This window comes from Somniosus microcephalus, chromosome 1 (genome assembly GCF_052327205.1).
Source record: "Somniosus microcephalus isolate GS21.2 chromosome 1, FLI_Smic_1.0, whole genome shotgun sequence".
NCBI lineage: Eukaryota > Metazoa > Chordata > Chondrichthyes > Squaliformes > Somniosidae > Somniosus > Somniosus microcephalus.
The window spans coordinates 46,136,257-46,153,132 of NC_140987.1; positions in this window are offsets into that span (position 1 = coordinate 46,136,257).

The window sequence follows — 16,876 nt, forward strand, 5'->3', positions numbered from 1 at the left end:
GCCCCCACAATGATTTGAAGTTTCAAATTTGAATCACCTGTGTTTCATTTTTATTTATTCTTGCTGCCTTACAGAAAATGCATGTGGTTGATCTCATTATCAGTTCCAACTTGCTCTGTGTGCTATGAGCTAGGCCTAATGATTGTTTCCAAAAAAAAACCACACACTGGTTCTTTTTTGAGCAGTTCTTCTTGTATGCCTGCTCTTTCAATCAATTCTTATCAGAATTATTCCTGTGCTTCCAACGAGCACAGATCGGAGATCGGGACTGTTTCATCGGAGCTCTGATTCTCCCACTTATGCTCCCGCTTGAGTGTAGCTCCGCACTGGGAGCACCACAACATGGAATTAACCCCCAATGTGCTGTCCTCTCATTCTTCCTTCAAAAAGTGCCTACACTTTTTTTATTAATACCATTTTACTTATATTTTTTCTCTTTTCTTCTGCTTTTACCTAATTAAATTTATAGTCCCACTGCCAGTCAGTCATGCCATTCCTTTCTTGCGGTACACTAAGTGGGTGCCGCATATAAGCGTGTAGAGATTAGTCTTATCATCCTAGATTAATGCTGCCAAATTACTTGACTTCTGCCAACTCGCATGAAAAGACGCATTTTTTTAAATTATGCATTTCTGTCCTCGTCAAGCCGAAGGATACTGGGGTATGGGTCAGTTTCCAGTCCCAGCCACCCTGTCAGCAGCAAGCTCTTCCAGGTTAGATTTAACTCCGGGAACTGCAAGATAAAACTCCCAGATAAAACTCCCTGTATTCTGCCCTATCCCAAGGAGAACAATCTCCTGTATTTTCCCGCATCATCCGTTCCCGTGGCCTTCAACTGAAGTTGTCAATTAATAACAACCAGCTTTGTCTAAAAACTGGGTTGTGGTTGCTAAATTGATTTCATTTGAGGTGCCGGCAGCCAGTAGTGAGAGAAGAAAAATGTCCATCCCACAAATCTGAGCTGGATTCAAACTCCAGATCCCAGAGGTGTGCCAGGACAGTCAGCCCTCCCTGTGGGTAACTTTAACTTAATCGACCTGGCTGGAAACTGATGGGTTTGGATCGACCCCCCGCCCCCGACTTACTCCCCGCCCCATTTGACTTCGCATTAACTTCAATAGAATATAAAATCAGAAATAACAACAGAAAATGCTGGAAAAACTCAGCAGGCCAGGCAACATCCATGGAGAGAAAATAGAGTCAAGGTTTCGGATGAAACCTTTGTCAAGACTAAAGAGGCACAGGAAATGAAATAGATTAAGAGGCCAGGCTGGGAGAGAACAAAAGAGAAATGAAGAGACATTAAGAGGTATTCAAAATGAGACGAGATGGTGATAGGACTGGTAGAGACAAAAGACGGCTCTAGATTAGGTGTGAAATGCGCTGGCAGAATGGGAGACAGCTGCCATGTGGGAGAGAAAAAAAAGGAAAGGGGGGTGGGGGGGGGGAAAGGGCCAAAACAAAGGTGTGGATAAAAAATATAAGTAAAAATGTAATAGGGGCCGAGGTTATGATCTGAAATTGTTGAACTCGATACTGAGTCCTGATTTTGCTATCGAATATAAAATCAGGCCGGATATAACACAGGCAGCCAATCAAATCCCATCAATCCCACCCCCCACACCTAATTTTAATTAGGTTAAAATTACAACACCCCCCGCACCCTAGTCTCCCAGGAAGGACCGTTAAATTGTGTAATGCTGATTTTATTTTTCACAAGGCAGAAGCAGTGGTTAAAGCTCAGATTGTAAGTGGGGTGAAGTATTACTTTAATTCTGTAGAAATTTGTAGCATCTCCCTTTCTGAGAAGGAACACCTTTGAAAGAAAGCAAGAATGTGAAATCCTGAAATATAAACAGCAATGAGAAAATAAATGGATAGAGGTATTGATTCCTTGCATTTTATTTTTAGAAACAAAAATTGTATAATTTCAATACAAAATTTGCTTTTAAAGCATAAGGAGATAACATGCAAGGCCGTGTCCTTTTTTGATCTGCTCTGGAATTCCTAAACCTCTCTGCCTTTAAGACGCTCTTTCAAACCTACCTCTTTAATCAAGCTTTTAGTCACCTGTCCGAATATCTCCTTAAAATCGAGGCATTCGGGGATCAGTAGGTCTCTGTGTGCAGGAGTGATGGGTGAATGGGACTTGGTGCAAGTTAGGATACGACCAGTAGAGTTTTGGATGAGCTCAAGTTTATGTAGGGTGGAAGATGGAAGGCTGGCCAGGAGAGCACTGGAATTATCGGCTGTGATTTTGCCTACCGAGGCGGGTCCGGTGTGGCCGGGGTCGGTGGCGGGGTGCGACCCCGCTGTTGGCTCCATCTCGCTCTGAAAAGAAATTTATGCTGATTGAGCTTGTTAAGCACCCCCCGCCCCACCCCCCCGCGCGTTTCCTGCCCAATTGAAGGAAGTGGGTCTGATGACATAATTTGATGACGCGTCATCAGCCGGTTTCCTTAAAGGGACCATGCGCAAATTGTTTTTAACATTTGTGCTGTCAGTGCTCTACAGCATTGAGGTGCTGCAAACACTGACAAGCACTGCACAGCGATGCACGGCTGCACCCAGGCTCTCCCATGACTCCCTCCATATGCTTATTGAGGGATTCACAGCATGCAGGGAGGTTCTCTTCCCTTCCCTGGATGAAAGCGAACTCCCCAGGAGATCAACGGTGGCATAGTGGTTAGCACTGTTGCCTCACAGCGCCAGGGACCCGGGTTCGAATCCGGCCTCGGGTGACTGTCTGTGTGGAGTTTGCACATCCTCCCCGTGTTTGCGTGGGTTTTCTCCGGGTGCTCCGGTTTCCTCCCACAGTCCAAAGATGTGCGGGTTAGGTTGATTGGCTATGATAAATTGACCCTTAGTGTTAGGGAGATTAAATACGTGGGGTTACGGGGATAGGGTGGGATATGTGTTGGTGTAGGGGTTACCGGGATCGGGTGGTATATGTGTCGGTGCAGGCTCGATGGGCCGAAATGGCCTCTATCTGCACTGTGGGGTTTCTGTGATTCTGTGATAGTTGCACATTGCACCGGAGAACACAAGCAGGGATGTCATCAGGAGGACCAGGCTGCAGTGGCACAAACCTTTCAATGATCTCAGTAGATCACGAAACATTACTGCAAAGCCACACTCAACCTCATCCTGCTGTGCCACTCATCACATCCCCATCACTCTGCCTTTCCTACCCTACTCCTGCACATCCTCACTCACACTAACTTACCTTGCACCTCCACCCATCCCTCTCTATCCACACTATCACATCCCCATCTCACTCGCCATCCCTCACACTCACCCTCATCCTAGTCCAAACATACCAACTAACAACACACAAGGGTAGACACTTTGGTGTTTTATGCAATGTTCATGTAAAGTTTCTGTTACTGTGCTGTCAAACATTGAAATCTTTATTTTCAACACTTTGCATTCTTGGACAGATTTGTGTGCACCTTTGGAAGTGGCTTAGTGAGTTGCAGTGAATGGTGATACATAACGGTATTCCCCGTAATGGTGATGAGTGTGAAAGGAATGGCTTGGGCATTGTAGCAATGCTTTATGGTGTTGGTATGCGGTCGTACCAACCTGGTGCATCATGTGGCAGCCAGGGTGTACAGCGTCAAGTGAAGTAAATCTGGCTATGGTGAGGCCACCCTGGCCTCCCGGGCAGCAATGTGGTCAGATGCTGATGCCCTCTGTCCTGTGCAGCATCAGGTGATTGCAGAGAAGTTTGGTGTTGTTGCTGTTGGTGCTGCTGGTGTGCCTGGTGCTGCTGGTGTTGGGGCTGATCGTGATGGGATTCTGAGGACCAAGGTGAGATTTTTTCAAGGGCACCGATGCTGATGGAATAGATGGCAGGTGAAATTGAGATGACAGAAGTGATCTGTCAATGGTGAGAGAGGTTAATCCAAGGAGGTGACACTGGATAGAGAGTTTGCTCCAAACACTTGCAAGCTCCAAACTTGCAATCTGTCTTCCAAATGCAGTAAGCAACAGCTTCTAACCTTGGAAAGTGAACACCTATAAAATGGGAGCTTTTATAGATCATTTGCAGCTGTCAAGTTTAGAAATCATCCCATGCCCACCTTACCTGACATGATCCCCGAGCAGAGGGAAGCCATTGGCGAACTCTAAAAATCTAAAAGTGAGCTTAAAATACTATTTAATTGCCTCTTAACAATCTCTCTAATGATGCAAATTGCCTTGACTTGGTGTCGAGTCCGTTCAGCGACGACAGACCCAAAATCTGGGAGACTAGCGTGGAGGCGGGTTGACAGTGGGTTCCCTACCCACTGTCAAAACATTTTTTTTCCCAGCGCCGACCCGCCACCAAACGCACCCGCTGACCCCCCCATCGAGTCTGGAGGTAGCAAGAGCATGGATGAGAGTTTCAGCAGCTGATGGGCCAAGGCAGGGGTGAGGACGGGCAATATTATGGAGCTGGAAGTTGGCGGTCTTGGTAATGGAGAGGATATGGGATTGGAAGCTCAGCCCATGGTCAAATAGGTCGCTTACGAATAGTCTGATTCAGCCTGAGCCAGTGGCCTGGGAGGAGAATGGAATTAGTTGCTCGGGAACGGCGTTTGTGATTGGGGCCGAAGACAATGGTTTCTGTGTCGATGGATAATGTTGGGGATGCAGCATGTAAATGAGGAAAAGGAGGGGGCCAAGAATGAAACCTTGGAGTATGTTGGAGGTGATAATTCTGGGACAGGAAGTGAAGCCATTGATAAAGGAGAGCAGAGATTGTTGGTTGCAAATTGGGCCAAATCAACCCACTTTGCTTCATGTACACATGGTAGGCATCTTGAGTCTCACAGTAAATTGTAATTCTATTCACGGAGAAGAAGACAACAAAGTTTGTAACGTCAAAATTAGTTTATTTATTGACTCGAGACAAATGCCATTGGCCTGGAGGGTTAATATTTGTATCTTGGGTGCAATTATATTGTGTCATCTCATTTTACAGAAGCGATTATAGCTATTAAATTATCCATGTCAGTATGACACAGCACTAGACCAAACAAAGCCTGAGGCCATCGACTGATTTCTGCCTGTGCACAACATCTGTGGCATCAGCTGGATGTGGATAGATTGCAACACACAAAGCCTGTCTAATTAGGCAGCTATGATTTGCAACAGCCAAATCTTATTGCGTTACCGGTTGGCTCCAGACTGGACTAAATTAGTTATGTTTGTATTGTGAGGAGAATCATAATTTAGGAATTCGTAGTCAATCGCACACTAATTATCAGGCCCACTTTTCTTTCAACAAAGGTTGAAACCAAACCAGGATAACCGTCCTGAATTATAACCACCTTAATTGCGTTATTTCAGAACGGAATGCAACTAAAATGCGAATCTTGTTACTGATCAGTTTTCATTTAAAATAGCACATTACCAGTGAGAAGGCCAATTTCATAATTGCCAAGTCATCCTGGGCTGCTGAATATTTCTAGACTGCTAATTTCCAAATGTAAGCCGAGTTAGATACCACATTTGTACCTGACCATTGCTTTATATATTTATATTCTTGTGTCCACACAGAAAAAGTGTGATACAATACTTATATACAGGAAACTTTGTGCTATCCGGCACCGATGTTGCCGTTCCCTCAAAACTGCCGGACACACCAGCGTTAATGTTGAAGCATACGGAGCTTTTCATCTCCGTATCTGACAACAAACACTGTTGCTTAGCAACAGCTTCTAAACAGTCGGCCCATACCTTAGAAGTGTCTCTCTGAAGCTGTTGCTAAGCTACAGAGACTTTGCAGAGCCTGACTGTTGAAAAAAAAGCCACGAGAAGAAAAAAAACCTAACAAAACGGCTCCTGATTTTTGCCGGTGGCTCGAGCTTGCCGGACATTTAGCCTCCGGATAACACAAAGTTTCCTGTAGTTTTGACACGTTGCAAGCATGGCTCCTTTAAAATGAGGCTTGACAAGTTACTGAGTGAGGGTCACATTGGGAGATACGTGTATTAATTAAGTTTGCCGAGTAACATACTGTAGGTCACCACAGCCTCCTGGAGCTCACTTAATTGCCTTATGGAGTCGGGAGGAATTTTCCAGAACATTTCCTAAAATGTTTTTGTTATAAATCTCATCATCATGAAGAAACGACTCATGAAGTAACACTGGGCGGCCAGCTGGTGGCACCACCCAAGGAGTCTAAATACTCGGGCGTGGGCCCAGCTTGCTCAGGATGTTTCTGTAACCAGGAACTAGTGATGTAACTAGAAATCTCATGGTTGTGAAACAGTTGATTAAAGCCTTGTTTTATACTCAAACCAAACGCTCAGTAGTCTTTTTACATCAATTTTCTTCTGCTTTTCTGTGTTGCTTCTTGAAGAAGTTGTTGTTGCTCGTGATTAGGGAGGGTGAGGCACTGTTGACTGGCTAAGCTGAGCATTGATAGACCTGGTGGTTTTTCTCATCCCTTTATTTCACATATTAGCAAGCTTCAAGCAATAGAAGAAATGAATGGCCTCACTTGTAATTTTGGGAGGCTCTGTTTGCAGCACAAAACTTTGCTTGTTGGGAGCAAGTCATCATATTGGGAAATCATTAAGTCGTCTATCTGCGATGCATAGAATCATAGAATGGTTACAGCACAGAAGGAGGCCACTCGGCCCGTCGAGCCCGTGCCGGCTCTCTGCAAGAGCACTTCAGCTAGTCCCACTCCCCCGCCCTTTCCCCGTAGCCCTGCAGTTTTTTTGTCCTTCAGGTACTTATACCACTCCCTTTTGAATCTGCCTCCACCACCCTTTCAGGCAGCGCATTCCAGATCCTAACCACTCGCTGCATAAAAAAGTTTTTCCTCATGTCGCCTTCGGTTCTTCGGCCAATCACCTTAATTCTGTGTCCTCTGGTTCTCGACCCTTCTGCCAATGGGAACAGTTTCTCTCTATCTACTCAAGACCCCTCATGATTTTGAACACCTCCTCAAATCTCCTCTCAACGTTCTCTGCTCTAAGGAGAACAACCCCAGCTTCTCCAGTCTATCCACATAACTGAAGTCCCTCAGCCCTGGAACCATTCTTGTAAATCTTTTCTGCACCCTCTCTAAGGCCTTCACATCCTTCCTAAAGTGCGGTGCCCAGAATTGGACACAGTACTCCAGTTGGGGCCGAACCAGTGTTTTATACAGGTTCATCATAATTGCCACACTTTTGTACTCTATTTATGAAGCCCAGGATCCCATATGCTTTTTTAACCACTTTCTCAACCAGCCCTGCCACCTTCAATGATTTGTGCACATATACCCACAAGTCTCTCTGTACACCCTTTAGAATTGTACCCTTCAGTTTATATTGCCTCTCCTCATTCTTCCTACCAAAATGTATCACTTCGCACTTTTCTGTGTTAAATTTCATTTGCCATATGTTCGCCCATTTCACCAGTTTTGTGTCATCTGCAAATTTTGAAATTGTACCCTGTACACCCAAGTGCAAGTCATTAATACATATCAAGAATAGCAGTGGTCCTAGTACCGACCCCGGGGAACACAACTGTGTACCTTCCTCCAGTCCGAAAAACAACTGTTCACCACTACTCTCTGGGGGAGAAATTGGGCACCTTAGCACCTCCGGGGGCGCTAACGGGGCACTACCGGCTTTGTAACCGGGCGCGGCGATAGTACCGATGCCCGCGAAATTGAGATGGATGTTCGCAGCGGCAGCAACTACTAGTGCCATGCTCTCCTGCGGCTGGAGATCATGACATCATCCGGGTGCACAGCACCCCAGCTCTGAAATTCACTCTCTCCCCCCTGCCTGAGCGCCTGCCGTTAGCAATGAAAGGAGAGGAGGCGGAATGCAATCGGATGAGTGCTGGAGAAGCACTATATAAAGGTGTCAGCTTCCGGGTTTTTTTTAGTTGGCACAGAATGCTGCCTTGTCAGTTTGACAAATGCAAACAGGCAATTTGAGCGTTCTCAACTTGAAGGAGTATTCTGGATGAGAAAAATTTATCACTTTCATTTGGGTTACATTTGATAGTGAAACATTTCCATCCTTTAATGGGGGCTGTACTGGCACTGGACCTCTCCCTCCAATGTCACTGTCTGAGGCAGAGAGAAAGATTGCAAAATGTGACCAGAGGGAGGAGGGCCAACAGGGCTCTCAAAAGGAGGCCTTACCCTCCCAGGGTATTCCGGAAGCAATTCTCCGACATCAATCTTACTGAGGAGCAATGGCTTAGAAGGCTCCACTTCAGCAAGACGTGGCCACAGTGCTCCGCAGTGTGCACAGACTGAGGTTCAGATGCTGGTATGTAGGAGCTGTTGAAGCATGTACTCACCTTGACCACCCGAGTGAGGCCGTTGAATTTCTTCCGGCACTGTGTCAGGCTGCGTTCCACCACACTACTGGCCAAGACTGCCTGGGCCACTTCCCTCCACATTGCCTTGAAGACCTGGGGCAATGGCCTCCTTCCAGTGTCCGGGAACAGCACTGCCCTCCTTCACTCCACTCCCGCGACCAATGCCTCGTCCATGAAATGATGAGCTCTCTCCCTGGGAGTGAGATCAGCCATCACGATCAGGGGATTGAGTTGTTAGCAGGTCGCCTTCACAGCCAGCAATGCCGATAATGAGGACCTGCACAATGATGCCACCACCCACCCCACCCTACCCTTTAAGAGCTGGAAGGGGCCAGTGTAAAGGATCATTCCCGATTGCATTGCTGCTGAAATTCATTATTGCTCTGCTGGTAGTGCCCCTGTTGTGCACTACCTAGGTCATTAGCGCTTAATTTAGCAATCCAGCTCGTTCCAGGAGTGGTAAAAGCCAATTCAGGGAAAGCTCAGACTCATGAGTGCCTGGCGCTAATTTTTCATGATTTCAAAATTTAGCGCCCTAAATGGGGCGATACCGAATTTCTCCCCCTTAGTTTCATGTGACTTCGCCAATTTCGTATCCATGCTGCCACTGGCCCTTTTATTCCATGGGCTTCAACTTTGCTGGCAAGCCTATTATGTGGTACTTTATCAAACACCTTTTGGAAATCCATGTACACCACATCAACTGCATTGCCCTCAGCAACCCTCTCTGTTACTTCATCAAAAAACTCGATCAAGTTAGTTAAACACGATTTGCCTTTAACAAATCCGTGCTGGCTTTCCTTAATTAATCCACACTTGTCCAAGTGACTGTTAATTTTGTCCCTGATTATTGTTTCTAAAAGCTTCCCCACTACCGAGCTTAAACTGACTGGCCTGTAGTTGCTGGGTTTATCCTTACACCCTTTTTGAACAAGGGTGTAACGTTTGCAATTCTCCAGTCCTCTGGCACCACCCCTGTATCTAAGGAGGATTGGAAGATTCTAGCCAGTACCTCCACAATTTCCACCTTTTACTTCCCTCCGCATCCTAGGATGCATCCCATCCTGTCCTGGTGACTTATCTACTTTAAGTACAGACAGCCTTTCTAGTACCTCCTCTTTATCAATTTTTAGCCCATCCAGTATCTCAACTACCTCCTCTTTCACTATGACTTTGGCAGCATCTTCTTCCTTGGTGAAGACAGATGCAAAGTACTCATTTAGTACCTCAGCCACACCCTCTGCCTCCATGCGTAGGTCTCCATTTTTGATCCCTAATCGGCCCCACCCTTCCTCTTACTACCCGTTTACTATTTATATGCCTATAGAAGACTTTTGGATTCCCTTTTATGTTAGCTGCCAATCTATTCTCATACTCTCTCTTTTCCCCTCTTTCCTTTTTCACTTCCCCTCTAAACTTTCTTTATTCAGCCTGATTCTCACCTGTATTCTCAACCTGACACCACCTCATTCCCCAGAACCAGATCCAGCAAAGCCTCCTTCCTCGTTGGGCCAGAAATCTACTGATCAGGAAAGTTCCCCTGAACACACTTCAGAAATTCTTCACCCTCTCTGCCCTTTACACTATTGCTATCTTAGTCTCCCCCATTATCACTGCTCTATAGTTCTTGTGCCTCTCTAAGTTCCCTGCAAATTTGCTCCTCTATATCCTTCCCGCTAGTTGGTGGCCTATAGAATATATCTAGTAGTGTAATGGCTCCTCTATTGTTTCTCAACTCGAACCAAATAGATTCTGTCCATGACCCCTCCAGGACATCCTTTCTCTCCAGCACTGTAATATTCTCCTTAATCAATACTGCCACCCCATCTCCTTTCTTTCCTTCCCTATCTTTCCTGAACACCTTATATCCAAGAATATTTAGTATCCAATCCTGCCCTGTTCTGAGCCAGGTCTCTGTTATCGCCACAACATCATATTCCCATGTGGCTATTTGCGCCTGCAGCTCACCAACTTTTTTTTAACCACACTTCATGCATTCACACACATGCACTGTAAGCCTATCTTAGACCTTCCTGTATTCTCTCTTAGTCTGACCCCACCTAATACCGTACTATCTCTTACTCTAGTGCTATCTGTCTCTCTCAATCCTTTGTGCACCTTGTTTCTCCTAATGCTACATCCTGGTGCCCATCCCCTGCCAAATTAGATTAAACCCTTCCCAACAGCACAAGCAACCCCCCCCCCACCCCCCGTGAGGACATTGGTCCCGGCCTTGTTGAGGTACAACCCCGTCCGGCCTGTACACGTCCCACCTCCCCCAGAACCAGCCCCAGTGCCCCAGGAATCTAAAGCCCTCCCTCCTGCACCATCTCTCCAGCCACGCATTCATCTGCTCTATCTTCCTATTTCTATACTCACCAGCTTGTGGCACCGGGAGTAGATTACTACCTTTTGAGGTCCAGCTTTTTAATTTCTTTCCTAGCTCCCTAAAATCTGCTTGCAGGACCTCATCCCTCTTACTACCTATGTTGTTGATACTAATATTGACCACGACTTCTGGCTGTTCACCCTCCCCCTGAGAATGTTCTGCAGCCGCTCAGTGATACCCTTGACCCTGGCACCAGGGTGGCAACATACCATCCTGGAATCATGTCTGCAGCCGCAGAAACGCCTATCTGTTCCCCTAACTATCAAATCTCCTGTCACTATTGCTTTCCCGATCTTCCTCCTCCCCCCCTGTACAACTGAGCAACCCGTGGTGCTGTGGACTTGGCTCTGGCTGTACTCCCCAGAGGAAGACAGTACTGAATATTGGTTAGAGAGTGAGATGCACTCAGGAGACTCCTGTCTGGTCCTCCTTGTCTGTCTGACGGTCACCCATTCCCTCTTTGCCTGCACACTCTTACGCTGCAGGGTGACCACCTCCTGAAAGGTGCTATCCACGTAGCTCTCAGCCTCATGGATGCACTGCAGTGACACCAGCTCCTGCTCAAGCTCCGAAACCTGGACTGTATGGAAATTGCCATCAAAAATCATTAGTTACCAGTAATCTTTTAAATTGTCCATTTTTTTATTGCCACACACTGACTCATTAATAGCAATATATTATTGCAGTGCCACTCTAAAGCTCTGCTGGTGAATGTTTGCTCCACATTTAAGGTCTGCTTTGTTGTTACCTGATGTCATGTATTAAGCACTTATGAAAGCATTTTCTACCAGTTTTATAGAAGAGAAAGCTTCACATTTTAACGATCTTAACTCCTGAGTGGGAAAGTGGCAAAGCGAGCGGCCTCCCTGATTGGGAGCGGAGACAGGCAGGCTCGGCTGACTTTAACGGCTGAGCCTCATTAGCATGGTGTTTGCCGACTTCCTGACAAATGGCCGGGAAGTCGGTGGGATGCGGCTACCAGCCTGTTAAAATCGGGCGGCAGGAGCCCACCACCAGGAACACAGGTGTTTGGTTCCTGCCACAAGGTAAGTGCTCTGGGAGGGTTATCCCGGTCAGGGGAGGTGGGGCGGAGGGGGTGCAGAATGCCCAGAGCAGGGGAGGCTCGAAGTTTCCTTGAGGCCTGGGGGAGCACATTGGCTTCTCTTGGCCCGTAAGGATTAAAAAAATATATAAATGTAATCTTACCTTGCCTCATCTGGCCCTGGCTCTACTTCCCAGCAAGCTTTGCCTGAATGGGGGGGTGGGGGTGGCGGAGAAGCCACCACTGCTCACCTGCTCAGGCCTCGGGTTAAAATGACAGAGTGGACCCCGACATCATCGAAGCCTTATCGACACATTTAAAAAGGATATTATCTGGTCATTATCACATTGCTGTTTGTGGGAGCTTGCTATGTGCAACTTGGCTGCCATTTTGGGACGTCTTGAGGTTGTGAAAGGCACTATATAAATGCGAGTCTTTCTTTCTTTCTTTCTTTCTTTCTTTCAGTGGTACAGGGGCGTTTCTGCCAGGCGTGGGATGGGGTGGATGGGGAAGAGTCAAAATCCAGCCCTCCCCCACTTGCGGAAATATCCTAAAGTTTTTCTCAGATCACACACAAAATATGAATTGTTGTGATGTACCACAAAGTTATGCACACAAACAGGGCAGCCATTTTGCACACTGTAGGAGCCCACAAGTAGCAATGATCTCAATAACTAGCTAATCTGCTTTTTTGTGGCATTGGTTGAGGGAGAAAAACTGGAACAAGGGGCTGTGACCTCAAATTAATATCTCATTCGAAGGACATTACCACGGAACCTCTGCCTACATAATACACTTCAAGTAACTCAGTGTGAGAGAAGTGCTTTGGGATATTTCTGAGAGAGGTACTAAGGGGGAAAGATTCTGTATCGCCCATTTTGGGGCGCTAATATCGGCCGGGCGCAAAGTTTAGCGCCCGGCGCTAATTATCGCCTCCGACTGCAAAATTCGCCTCTATCGCCCCTGGAGGTGATTTGAGCGCTAAATCAGGTGCTACACACCTCTCTTAAGGCGCAAACGTCAGGGAGCGAGTCGCTACCTCAGAACGCTACCGAAGCTCGGGTGATGTCAGTTACCATGGAAGCCAGACAGACTGGCGCCGTCCAGTTCTTAAAGGGGAGGGGCCATCTTGCTGGCCAGCCACACCCTGCTCATTGCAGCCTTGAATCTCGGCCTGGAGAGACCTCAAAAGCAATTGTGTTGGAAGCACTAATGGATAGGCCCAGGGAAAGTGTTGTCGAGGACCAAAACTCCTTAGGACAGCGTTAAAACCAAAAATTTTGCTGACAAGAAAATGCAGAAAGCGCCCTCCTTTAAATAGCGCTCCCCCAGCCCCTTCCCGACTTGAAACCGTTCCCGTCTACCTGTCGTTCCTATTGGCAGGCGCTAAGGCAGGGCCGCGACTCAATATCCGGTCCGGGGTGCTACCGTTGCACACTTGACTGACGTTACGATCTGCGGGCACAGGAGATTGTGGCGGTAGTGTTTAGCGCCACCGCAAAACGACTGGTCAATTTTGCGAGCGGCGCTAAAATCGCCATGCTCAGGCGCTAAGTTCCTGGCGCCCCGTTAGCATCCCCCGGAGGCGCTAACGGGAGGCGCTAACCAACCGAATTTTTTCCCCTAAGTCACTAGACAAGTACAAATCTCTTCTTTTTCCTGTCAGCCCAGACCTGGAGCTGAGCTTCAACCCTCAAACCCCCTAATCCAAGGCAAGGGTGCTACCAACTAAGCCAAGCTGACACTTATTATTGCAATCTTAAGCTGTCGTTCTCATGGGACAGCAGGCACAGTATTGGCTGCATTTTTATCTTAAACAGTAATACAATTAGTGAGCCAGTGCAGTACTGCCTACTCGCGTTGCTGTTGATCAGGGGAAGACTATGCTCCATACACTCATGCAAGGAATTCTGATTGCTCCTCTCTGTTCTCCCTCCCTCTGTGGATCAAATGTACTTTCCCTTTCCCCCCCCCCGCCTCCATCTCTCCTGAAGGTGGTGACTTGTGGTTGGATATCAGTAGCAGTAATCCCCCTGCTGTATCTCACCCAAGCGGCCACTTCTGATGTGTGAGCACAGACGGTGAGCGGTGGTGGGCAAACTGCTGACTTACTGCGAATGGTTGCTAAACCTGATCATCAGATGACTGTTCAGTACTAGCAGAGGAAGATCCAAACAAAATGGTTGAGAAGTAGCACAAGACTGTAGGTGAGACTATCCAATATGCTGGGAATTTTAAACATTTTCTCAAAGGTCAGTGGATTGCAGTCGAGCTGGACAATATTAGTAATGAATGCATTAATTGGTTCATTTCAAATTTCTCTGCTGTTTCAGTGAGGTATGAACTCCCTTCCAACAATGATCACATAGTGCTCTTGCTCGTATTTTGTTCTGAAGTGCTTTTGACCATATAGGCACCATCACCCATTCAAGTGTCATGTCCGCCCTTATATCACCATAACGTACCTAGGTATGGGGGCTTTGCAGAAAAAATCCATCCGTTCCTGGGCTTGGAGATGTTATTGGAAGAATAGCCATCTTAGTGGAGATCAGCATTGATGATATTGATAGTTTTGTAGCATCGGTTGAGATTTTGAATGAATGTGGCCGTGTAAGATATATCGGGGTAGAAATGCGTCTCGGGCGGTGTTGGATCAGCAGCCCATTATACACAGCGTCTGTTATTTAATTCCATTGACTGCAATGGAGCTGAATACTCGGCGCTGCGTGTAACGGGCGGCCGATCCGATACCGCTCGTTTTGCGCCACCGTCTGAGACGAATTTCTACCCCATCTTGTTTAATCGAGGAGTCGGCCACCATTTTGAAAAAATAACTACTAAATAAAATATTCAGACCAATGGCAGTGGAGAACAATTATAGTGTAACAGATACCGCAACTTTAATTTGCCAGTAACTCGTGTTAATTGTACTCATAATTATGTTCCCTTAGTCTGTACAGTACATACCAAGATCGAAAAAAGGGTGTTTACTTTCAGTTTCTCGGCCTGATTCCTAATTCTATCAATCTCCCTGCTGCTCGGACTATCCGAAACCACCATCCTTGTGCCTAGAGCTCAGACATTATTTGACTAAAATCTATGCCGGGCTTTTGGGGCTGTTTCTGTCTATGGGTTCTGCCAGTTCCTGCAAGATTACCATGTCCAGCCAATGATCCTTTCATTTTAAGATAGGAGGCCACAATGAGAATGAAAAACAGCTGAGTGAATGGCCACTCCTTAAGAGTGAACAAGGGACCAGAGATAGTGTGAGGGGGCTTTGGGTCAGACTGAGGATGCAGATTCTGTGTGGATATTGTGGACCTTAGGGTTCATCCTTTTTATTTTTGTTTAATAGAATTACACTTTCTTTGAAGAGGCTCACTGCTAGAGGCACGGAATATCCAAAACATTTAGCTCTCTAAACTAACTGAGGTGGTGTTTTGCTTCTGGCGACCACAGCAAATTATGAGTGTTTAATTTTGCTTCTTTATTTTTTAAAAATCTTCTCTAAGGTAATGGTATCCATTATTCTATTATAATGGGTACTGCCCTTCTGTAAAATCACCCGCTTCTAATGCTTTTTACTAAATACATCATGCAATTCTGCTTTCAGATCATATGATACTAATGTTCTTTATGAAAGCCTTGTGTAATGACTATATTTTTGGAAATGAAATGGTCTTGATATAAATGAGGACATTTTTTACATTTAATATGAAAGAAATTTGCAGATTTTCCCATGAATGTACTACTGTGGAGTCTGACTGACTGAAACATAACAATCAAAACACTTGTTAATAAGATTTCCATCCATTTCAGCGAGACAGCACTAATGGTCCCAGACATTAAGGTTAATTAACCTATACAGCTGGTCATTTTTTGCGAGGTCCATATAATGAATTATTATTTAATTTTTACAATTAAATATGATACTGCCTTGTATCGAACAATTCAGAAACTCTATTATTTTGAATGGAACTTATTGAGGATCACAGGGAAACCAAATAAGCAGAAAATAAAGTTAAGATTATAAACTAGGCTGTGGTGAAGAAGGCGATTCGGCCCATTAGTTCTCATCCTTCCAGAAGACTAATTCTACAAATCCCAATTCCACCATCAGACTGGGTTTTATTTTAATGAGTCCAATGTCTTGGCATTAATCCACTAACCCATTGGATCACCTTGTTGTGTTGAGGAATATTTCCCGGAGTCTGTCCGAAACTGTTTTAGATGTACATATCGATGTCTGAAAGCTTATGGTCAGCAATTGTATAATTATTTAAATAATCTCAGACTATCGGGTCAGCCGTGGCTCAGTTGGCAGCGCTCTTGCCTCTGAGTCAGAAGGTTTGGGGTTCAAGTCCCACTCCAGAGACTTGGGGCTGGATTTTGTCAGTGTGGGCGGGCTGGGGCGCGTCAGGTGGAAATTGTGTCAGGACCCCGACTCCTAACTGAAGTGCTGAAAAAGTGCGATTTTTTTTTCCCCTAATTGGGCAATTGATTTCCTGCGTGTGGGAACCCCTGGCCCAATGAGTCTTTTCATACAGAAAGTCGCCTCCGATGACATCATCAATGCTGCTGGATTTAAGACCTGCAAGCAGCCTTGCTTCCTCTGGAGACTGCAAAGGCTCTGCAAATTGTATGAAGGTGTTGATTTCCCGACAATGTCCACGATCAAGCAAAAGTGTGCACCTCGGTTTGATGAGCCCTCCCTCCAAGCTCTGGTGCACGGAGCCAAATGTAATAAGGGGGTGCTGTTGCCTTCCTCAGGGAGAAAAAAGCCACCCAGCAGACAAAAGCTGTGTGGCTGCAAGTGGCCCAGGAGGTCAACACCATTTCGCTGAGCCGCAGAACCTGGCTGCAATGCAGGAAGAGGTTTCATGATCTTCTCCGCACAGGAAAAGTGAGTATGACTTTCCCATCACCCTCAATCTGATCCCCATCGCCTCTCCTCACCAGCACTCTGCTTTGCCAACCTCTTCCTCCACATGCCACTTGACACTTACATGCCTGCACCCTTACCCATTCCCTCTCTCGCAAAGGTCACATTCACTTAACTATTCGACCATGCAGCCCTCACACTCCCTATCACTGACACAATGACAACAACTTACAACACACAG